Source organism: Schistocerca serialis, chromosome 4 (genome assembly GCF_023864345.2).
Source record: "Schistocerca serialis cubense isolate TAMUIC-IGC-003099 chromosome 4, iqSchSeri2.2, whole genome shotgun sequence".
In the NCBI taxonomy this organism is placed as follows: domain Eukaryota; kingdom Metazoa; phylum Arthropoda; class Insecta; order Orthoptera; family Acrididae; genus Schistocerca; species Schistocerca serialis.
This window is the reverse complement of record NC_064641.1, coordinates 72,635,336-72,645,074: the sequence shown is the minus strand read 5'-3', so window position 1 is coordinate 72,645,074 and position 9,739 is coordinate 72,635,336.

Here is a 9,739-nt window from a genome sequence, read left to right as displayed (position 1 = left end):
GGACTACCGGTTACTTGTGTGCCTTGTTAAGAAGTGTGTACACTTAGAACATTTATACAAAAAAAAAAAACTTTGAGATTTTGTCGTTCACGTACAGTGCCATTCGTTACGTCATTATCGGCCATTTACTGATTTTTTGAAACATTTCATGCACCTCATAATATCATCTATAGACCGGAAATGAGATGGTTCTTGAATACGTTGGTTAAAGACAATCCGCAATGAAGATGCAGACGACTAATACGTAGAATATGAGTTTGAAGAAAGCACGGTCCTAAAGCTGGATCGATCCTTCGGACATCTAGTGGTGGCTTCTGTGGGAATTGAAGGAGCGCCCCCACACGTCAGCCTAACGAACGACGAGCAGTCGCTTGCGGAAGCACCCTGTCATGATTTCCTCTGGGATGGCGGAAGGGATGGGGCGGGGGATGGGGGTCAGGGGTACGGGCCAGGCGCCTGGAGGGCCGTCTCATCCAATCAGGCGAGCTGGCGCTCCTGCTGAAATACAACTCCCGTGCCAAAAAAAGAAAAAAGGGGGAGGAGGACATACTGGCCATCGCTCAGTGGCCAGTCCCGGACCACTTCTATAACCCTGTGCTTGAGTGCCGAGAAACGCAACAGAGAGATTAGAGCGCGCACGGAGGCTTTCAGACAGTCGTTCTTCCTGCGAACCATACGCGATTGGAACAGGAAAGGGAGGTAATGACAGTGGCACGTAAAGTGCCCTCCGCCACACACCGTTGGGTGGCTTGCGGAGTATAAATGTAGATGTAGATGTAGACGCTAACTCACACTAAGCAACACCCAAATGTGTTAAATACGCTGCTTTTTGTGTGACATTTTCAACTTATATTGGGCAAAATATGGACACTAAAACCTCCGTTAATTCCAGTCATGATATAAACAACCAATAAAAATAATAATCGCACGTCATTCGTGCTTGTAACGAATAAACTAAACTCTTCCTCCAGGGAAATTAATGTGTGGTTTCTTTTTTTTTTTTAAGTTGTAGCGCTGCGGTCGGCATTCCACACTAATGACGGAAACACCCCTGCTCGAACGCCTAAAACCGTGTGAAATGATTTTAAAATATTTAGGTGTCCATTGTGCCGCCCATTAATCTCAAGTATTCATAAAACTCTACATTTCTATATGACTAGTGTCTACAGACCAGACATAAAAAGAGGTGTTTCAAACAATTCTTATTTTCTAGTCATTCTCAATATGCTTTTAAAAATGTGCGACAGAGACTGAAAAATAAATGAGAATTGTTTTAAATATAGTACAGTTGCTATTCTCTCACAATGATAATGTTGGCTAAAGTGATAAATGAGCTATTATTTCGAAAAATGCTTAACATTTACATGATACAGTCTCAACATATTCAATACTAGTCGAATCATACAATGCAAAATAGAAATTGTGTTGCTGTACAAACCCATTATTAATCATCGAAATCCAAATCAAGCGCAGGTGCAACTGGGGATGAAGGAGAGGGGGAGAGGGTTGTCAGGAGGATCATGACCTCCTCTCCTACCCTCTCGTGCCAATGAACATTTTACTGCATGCATTTAATTTCACATTTCCAGTTTTCTCAGCTAATATGAGGCGAATAAAATAGCACGAAAATTTCTAACATGGCAAGATATCTACAAACTTACTAGCTGCGATTAACAAAAGATAGCTTTCAGTTGATTGGTTGAGGACTACCCCACGTGGATGAGCTCGCAACCTGGTTTGCAGCACAGAACATTTCAGTCATGTAGCGGAAGATGTACAGTACATACGAGGGTAATCCCAAAAGTAAAGTCTCCTATTTTTTAATAAGTACATAGACCTGTTTATTTCTACAATGGTTTACATCAGTCTACAGCTTGAACATTTAGCTATTTTTCGACATAATCACCATTTCTGTCGATGCAGTTTTGTGGACGCTGTGGCAGTTTATGTATGGCCGTGTCATACCAGCTCGCCGCCATGCTGTTCAGAAAGTTATGAACCTCTTCTTTCACCTCGTCGTCGGAGCTGAATCGCTTTCCGGCCAAATGTTCGTTTAACCTACGGAACAGGCGATAGTCACTGGGCGCCAAGTCAGGACTATAGGGTGGGTGGGTGATTATGTTCCACTGAAACTGTTGCAGGAGAGTAAAGGTTTGCCGAGCGATGTGTGGGCGATGTTGTAATGGAGTACCAAAATCTATAATCTAAAGGCCAGCGTAAGTTGGCGCAATTGCTGCAACAAGTTGCAAACTTCCTACGATATTATACACCTGCTCTTTGTTCGTCACATTGTCTTAAATTGATACTTCTGCTGTCTGTGTGAAACTTCCTCTTGTTGGAGGTCTCTCTCTTGCTTTGCATGTTGTACCTCGTGGTATCATGGACATCTGTAATACAGAAGAAAAAAGGTAACAGACATTTTGCAGTTTATGTTTTTTGTAATTGCTCATTTGTTAAGAAGAATTAATAATAAATTAATATTCCCAGAAATAAATGTCTGTTTTAGCTCTACTGGAGTAGATTAATTGTATTGAGGTTAGGAGAAGTGTAACGTAACGTTTCAAAAGTTGTAAAGTATTAACGAATTAACAGTTAAATAAATTAAGTTATAAAAGTAACGTTGGTGTAATTAAGTTTTTTCGAGTGGTACACAACACTTGCTTAAATAAAATAAACAGCTGCAACCACTGTTGTGCATAATAATAAAATTACATTTTCAGCAGATAGCGTCTTCTAGATTCTTCATATCGACATGTATTCTTGGTAGACTACGCTTGCGTAAGGAATTTAAAAAACTGCGACAGCTGTCGTGCATGTTAGTTAAACAGACTGTCAACAGATTGCACCTTCTACATTCTTTTCTTAAAAATGGTTTCAAAATAAAGATTTGAAACAAAAAAATTAACTTCAAACTATTTTTGTATTTTTCGTCATTATTGGTAAAATAAATCTTGAAAATGATGTTTCAGTCATTAATTTTCGTTAAGTAATAGGAGAGATATGACGCACCGACAAAAACACCGTTGAGAAATAATTTATATGATTTCCTAGTGGAGATCTATTACTGTGACAGTTATAAATGACCTTTCCAATGTCCGCATTTCACAAACACAGGCTTCCAGTAGCTGATCTAGGCAAAAAGTACTGGTATCTATGGATTTAATCTAGATTTTATTTCTTACTTGCATGACAGCTCCTCTTTTTCCATATTTTTCCTGCATAACATCCATTTTCCAGTATTTATATGGTTCTCAGACAGACACAATATATCAACTTCTCTTTGACATTCTAGATCGAGTAAACAGATACGAAGTTCGTACACTTTCCTTATAAATCCTGCAATATTGTGATGTAAGATAGCGAGATTATTCAGACAAGCATCTTTTGTAAGTGATACGTCATTTATCTGGACCTCTTTTGTTGTAGTTTGTCTGAATGAAGTATTTAACCCAACAAAGGTTTATACCTCATAGCTATGGTCACAGGCTTAATACCATTTGTAACGGTGTCTCACCACCACCCATCCGTTATATTTCCGGCAACCTGTTCAGTTAACCTATTTGTTCCTTTCTTGTTAAGGTACAAGCCATGTCTCGTGTGTTCCCATCTTCCAAAAACAGCAACTGGTACACAGCAACCAGCACTCTGCAATGCGAAACACACCCAAAGTCAGCAGCAGCTCTGTTAGTTCCTGGTTAACTCTGCTGATAGCTTTGTTCATCCAGCTTGATCGCGCCACGGTAAAATCAAAATATCTTACAGATGTGCGTGATGTGGCTGCACCTAGAATCTCCATGTGACTACTAATACTATTCTCCTTTGTTTTCCAGGCTGTTGGCTGCTCCCCGAACTATTAATACCTGGTCCTCTTGACTGAGTGCATCAGTATCCCCTAACACGTGTCTAAGACTAGCACTAGATTTTACAGCACTTGTGACCCGGTATCTCATTAGTATCAGCAGACACCGTAGGCCATTCCATTCTTGCCTCTTCGTGGAAGGTGATCACGAGATGAGTGCCTTGTTCTGTTGGGTTATCGTCTTGAAATACGAACCCATCGTCGACATAATGACTGTAGGGCATTGTGATAGATTGTAAGGTACTGTTCCATTACTGCACGATCTCCCATCTTTAGCGATGAGTAACGTCCGACATCCGTTCATGCTACCTGCCCTTAACATTACTGAACCCACCTCCCTACTGAACCCATAGGACTGCAAGCATGAGATATACATTTTTACCTGTCCGTCTCTATACTCCCCTATGACAAATATCGTGCATAGGGGAAATCGCTGAAGAGAGTCCATGGATTCAGATTCCATTGCAAGGGCTCACTTGCTCATCTACTTCGCGCACCACGGTGCTGAGATTTGTATCCTATTGTTGGTATCGGACGCTTATACACCAAACTGATCGTGTGGAGACGGTTTCGTGCTGTCGAGATAGCCACGTATCTTCTAGATGCGTCCAAAGAGGCAGTACTTAGTTCTGTTATGGTATCTAAAATCCAAACATTGTAGGTAGCAGTTTTTAGTTGTTGATATTAGTCGCAGGCGACCACTAAGAGATAGATCTTTCAATTGTTGATTTGATTTGATTTTGACAGGGAAGCTAAAACAGCTGTGATCCAACCCGCCACTGCCCGCACCGAAACCGAGTTTATTGTGTGGTATCTCTCCGTGCAAATCTAGTAACGCCAATCGATGCCCTTAAATAGTGCAAGCAGTCCCTTTAATAGTTTTTTGTTAGGCAAAATTTCTTCAGGTCTAGTTGTTCCGAAGATTCTGTATCTTTTGCTGTCCAATGCCATGCATTCGAAGATTAGGTGTGATCCAATTTCTTCACTCTCAGCACAGATCCTAGACTTAGGGCCTTCTTCCGTTGTAGCCATCGTTTGTAGGTGTTTTTCGAAATTCCCATGGCCAGTCATCACTCCAGTCATGATTTAATTCTTCCGTGTTCAATCCCAGGATTACAGAGTCTCTTTTAAAACACGGCTTAGGCATCAGATTAGATTAGATTAATACTTGTTCCATAGATCATGAATACGACACTTCGTAATGATGTGTAACATGTCAGGTTAATAAAAGATGTCTGTACAAGATATTACATTACACAAATATTGCATGACACTAACGTTTAAGTTGTTGTTGTTGTTGTTGTTGTTTCCCTTAATTTATATCTAAAAATTCAGCCAATGAGTAGAAGGAGTTGTCATCTAGAAATTCTTTTAATTTATTTTTAAATGTTAGTTGGCTATCTGGCAGGCTTTTGATGCTATTTGGTAGGTGACCAAAGACTTTTGTGGCAGCATAATTTAGCGATTTCTGTGCCAAAGTCAGATTTAACCCTGCATAGTGAAGATCATCCTTTCTCCTGGTGTTATAGGTTTGCACACTGCTATTACTTTTGAACTGGGTTGGATTATTAACAACAAATTTCATAAGTGAATATACATACTGTGAGGTTACTGTGAGGATCCCTAGATCCTTAAATAGATGTCTGCAGGATGACCGTGGGTGGGCTCCAGCAATTATTCTGATTACACGTTTTTGAGCAATGAATACTTTTCTACTCAACGATGAATTACCCCAGAATATGATGCCATACGAAAGCAGTGAATGTAAGTAGGTATAGTAAGCTAATTTACTGAGGTTCTTATCACCAAAATTTGCAATAACTCTAATAGCATAGGTAGCTGAACTCAGACGTTTCAGCAGACCATCAATGTGTTGCTTCCAGTTTAACCTCTCATCAATGGATACACGTAAAAATTTTGAAAATTCTACCTTAGCTACAGACTTCCGTTCAAAGTCTATATTTATTCCAGAATGAGATTTTCACTCTGCAGCGGAGTGTGCGCTGATATGAAACTTCCTGGCAGATTAAAACTGTGTGCCCGACCGAGACTCGAACTCGGGACCTTTGCCTTTCGCGGGCAAGCGCTCTACCATCTGAGCTACCGAAGCACGACTCACGCCCGGTACTCACAGCTTTACTTCTGCCAGTATCTCGTCTCCTACCTTCCAAACTTTACAGAAGCTCTCCTGCGAACCTTGCAGAACTAGCACTCCTGAAAGAAAGGATATAGCGGAGACATGGCTTAGCCACAGCCTAGGGGATGTTTCCAGAATGAGATTTTCACTCTGCAGCGGAGTGTGCGCTGATATGAAACTTCCTGGCAGATTAAAACTGTGTGCCCGACCGAGACTCGAACTCGGGACCTTTGCCTTTCGCGGGCAAGCGCTCTACCATCTGAGCTACCGAAGCACGACTCACGCCCGGTACTCACAGCTTTACTTCTGCCAGTATCTCGTCTCCTACCTTCCAAACTTTACAGAAGCTCTCCTGCGAACCTTGCAGAACTAGCACTCCTGAAAGAAAGGATATAGCGGAGACATGGCTTAGCCACAGCCTAGGGGATGTTTCCAGAATGAGATTTTCACTCTGCAGCGGAGTGTGCGCTGATATGAAACTTCCTGGCAGATTAAAACTGTGTGCCCGACCGAGACTCGAACTCGGGACCTTTGCCTTTCGCGGGCAAGCGCTCTACCATCTGAGCTACCGAAGCACGACTCACGCCCGGTACTCACAGCTTTACTTCTGCCAGTATCTCGTCTCCTACCTTCCAAACTTTACAGAAGCTCTCCTGCGAACCTTCTGTAAAGTTTGGAAGGTAGGAGACGAGATACTGGCAGAAGTAAAGCTGTGAGTACCGGGCGTGAGTCGTGCTTCGGTAGCTCAGATGGTAGAGCGCTTGCCCGCGAAAGGCAAAGGTCCCGAGTTCGAGTCTCGGTCGGGCACACAGTTCTAATCTGCCAGGAAGTTTCATATCAGCGCACACTCCGCTGCAGAGTGAAAATCTCATTCTGGAAACATCCCCTAGGCTGTGGCTAAGCCATGTCTCCGCTATATCCTTTCTTTCAGGAGTGCTAGTTCTGCAAGGTTCGCAGGAGAGCTTCTGTAAAGTTTGGAAGGTAGGAGACGAGATACTGGCAGAAGTAAAGCTGTGAGTACCGGGCGTGAGTCGTGCTTCGGTAGCTCAGATGGTAGAGCGCTTGCCCGCGAAAGGCAAAGGTCCCGAGTTCGAGTCTCGGTCGGGCACACAGTTTTAATCTGCCAGGAAGTTTCATATCAGCGCACACTCCGCTGCAGAGTGAAAATCTCATTCTGGAAACATCCCCTAGGCTGTGGCTAAGCCATGTCTCCGCTATATCCTTTCTTTCAGGAGTGCTAGTTCTGCAAGGTTCGCAGGAGAGCTTCTGTAAAGTTTGGAAGGTAGGAGACGAGATACTGGCAGAAGTAAAGCTGTGAGTACCGGGCGTGAGTCGTGCTTCGGTAGCTCAGATGGTAGAGCGCTTGCCCGCGAAAGGCAAAGGTCCCGAGTTCGAGTCTCGGTCGGGCACACAGTTTTAATCTGCCAGGAAGTTTCATATCAGCGCACACTCCGCTGCAGAGTGAAAATCTCATTCTGGAAACATCCCCTAGGCTGTGGCTAAGCCATGTCTCCGCTATATCCTTTCTTTCAGGAGTGCTAGTTCTGCAAGGTTCGCAGGAGAGCTTCTGTAAAGTTTGGAAGGTAGGAGACGAGATACTGGCAGAAGTAAAGCTGTGAGTACCGGGCGTGAGTCGTGCTTCGGTAGCTCAGATGGTAGAGCGCTTGCCCGCGAAAGGCAAAGGTCCCGAGTTCGAGTCTCGGTCGGGCACACAGTTTTAATCTGCCAGGAAGTTTCATATCAGCGCACACTCCGCTGCAGAGTGAAAATCTCATTCTGGAAACATCCCCTAGGCTGTGGCTAAGCCATGTCTCCGCTATATCCTTTCTTTCAGGAGTGCTAGTTCTGCAAGGTTCGCAGGAGAGCTTCTGTAAAGTTTGGAAGGTAGGAGACGAGATACTGGCAGAAGTAAAGCTGTGAGTACCGGGCGTGAGTCGTGCTTCGGTAGCTCAGATGGTAGAGCGCTTGCCCGCGAAAGGCAAAGGTCCCGAGTTCGAGTCTCGGTCGGGCACACAGTTTTAATCTGCCAGGAAGTTTCATATCAGCGCACACTCCGCTGCAGAGTGAAAATCTCATTCTGGAAACATCCCCTAGGCTGTGGCTAAGCCATGTCTCCGCTATATCCTTTCTTTCAGGAGTGCTAGTTCTGCAAGGTTCGCAGGAGAGCTTCTGTAAAGTTTGGAAGGTAGGAGACGAGATACTGGCAGAAGTAAAGCTGTGAGTACCGGGCGTGAGTCGTGCTTCGGTAGCTCAGATGGTAGAGCGCTTGCCCGCGAAAGGCAAAGGTCCCGAGTTCGAGTCTCGGTCGGGCACACAGTTTTAATCTGCCAGGAAGTTTCATATCAGCGCACACTCCGCTGCAGAGTGAAAATCTCATTCTGGAAACATCCCCTAGGCTGTGGCTAAGCCATGTCTCCGCTATATCCTTTCTTTCAGGAGTGCTAGTTCTGCAAGGTTCGCAGGAGAGCTTCTGTAAAGTTTGGAAGGTAGGAGACGAGATACTGGCAGAAGTAAAGCTGTGAGTACCGGGCGTGAGTCGTGCTTCGGTAGCTCAGATGGTAGAGCACTTGCCCGCGAAAGGCAAAGGTCCCGAGTTCGAGTCTCGGTCGGGCACACAGTTTTAATCTGCCAGGAAGTTTCATATCAGCGCACACTCCGCTGCAGAGTGAAAATCTCATTCTGGAAACATCCCCTAGGCTGTGGCTAAGCCATGTCTCCGCTATATCCTTTCTTTCAGGAGTGCTAGTTCTGCAAGGTTCGCAGGAGAGCTTCTGTAAAGTTTGGAAGGTAGGAGACGAGATACTGGCAGAAGTAAAGCTGTGAGTACCGGGCGTGAGTCGTGCTTCGGTAGCTCAGATGGTAGAGCGCTTGCCCGCGAAAGGCAAAGGTCCCGAGTTCGAGTCTCGGTCGGGCACACAGTTTTAATCTGCCAGGAAGTTTCTATATTTATTACTGGAGTTGTGCCATTTACTGTACGGAACTGTATATACTGTGTTTTATCAATATTTTAAGAGAGTCTGTTTGCTAAGAACCACTTAATAATTTTGTGAAAAACAACATTTACAATTGCATCACTTAGTTCTTGGTTTTTGGATGTTATTACTATTCTTGTATCATCAGCAAAAAGAACTAACTTTGCATCTTCATCAATGTGGAATGGTAAGTCAATGTATATCAAGAACAGTAAAGGACCTAAGACCGAACCCTGTGGGACCCCATACTTGATAGCCCCCCAGTTTGAGGAATCAGCTGTTATTTTAACATTACATGAACCACTTATTTCAACTTTCTGCATTCTTCCAGTTAAGTATGAATTAAACCATTTGTGCACTGCCCCACTCCAACCATAATGATTTAGCTTATCTAAAAGAATTCCATGATTTACACAATCCAAGGCCTTTGAGAGATCACAAAAAATACCAATGGGTGATGTCTGGTTATTCAGAGCATTTAATATTTGATCGGTGAAAGCGTATATAGCATTTTTTGTTGAAAAGCCTTTCTGAAAACCAAACTAATATTTTGTTAGTATTTTATTTTTACAAATATAGGAGGCTGCTCTTGAATACATTAGTTTCTCAAAAATTTTGATAGAGCTGTTAGAAGAGAGATTGGGCGGTAGTTGTTGACATCCGACGTATCCCCCTTTTTATGCAATGGTTTTACAATGGCATATTTCAGTCTATTGGGGAAAACACCCTGCTCCAAAGAGCTATTACACACGTGGCTGAGAATCCTACTTA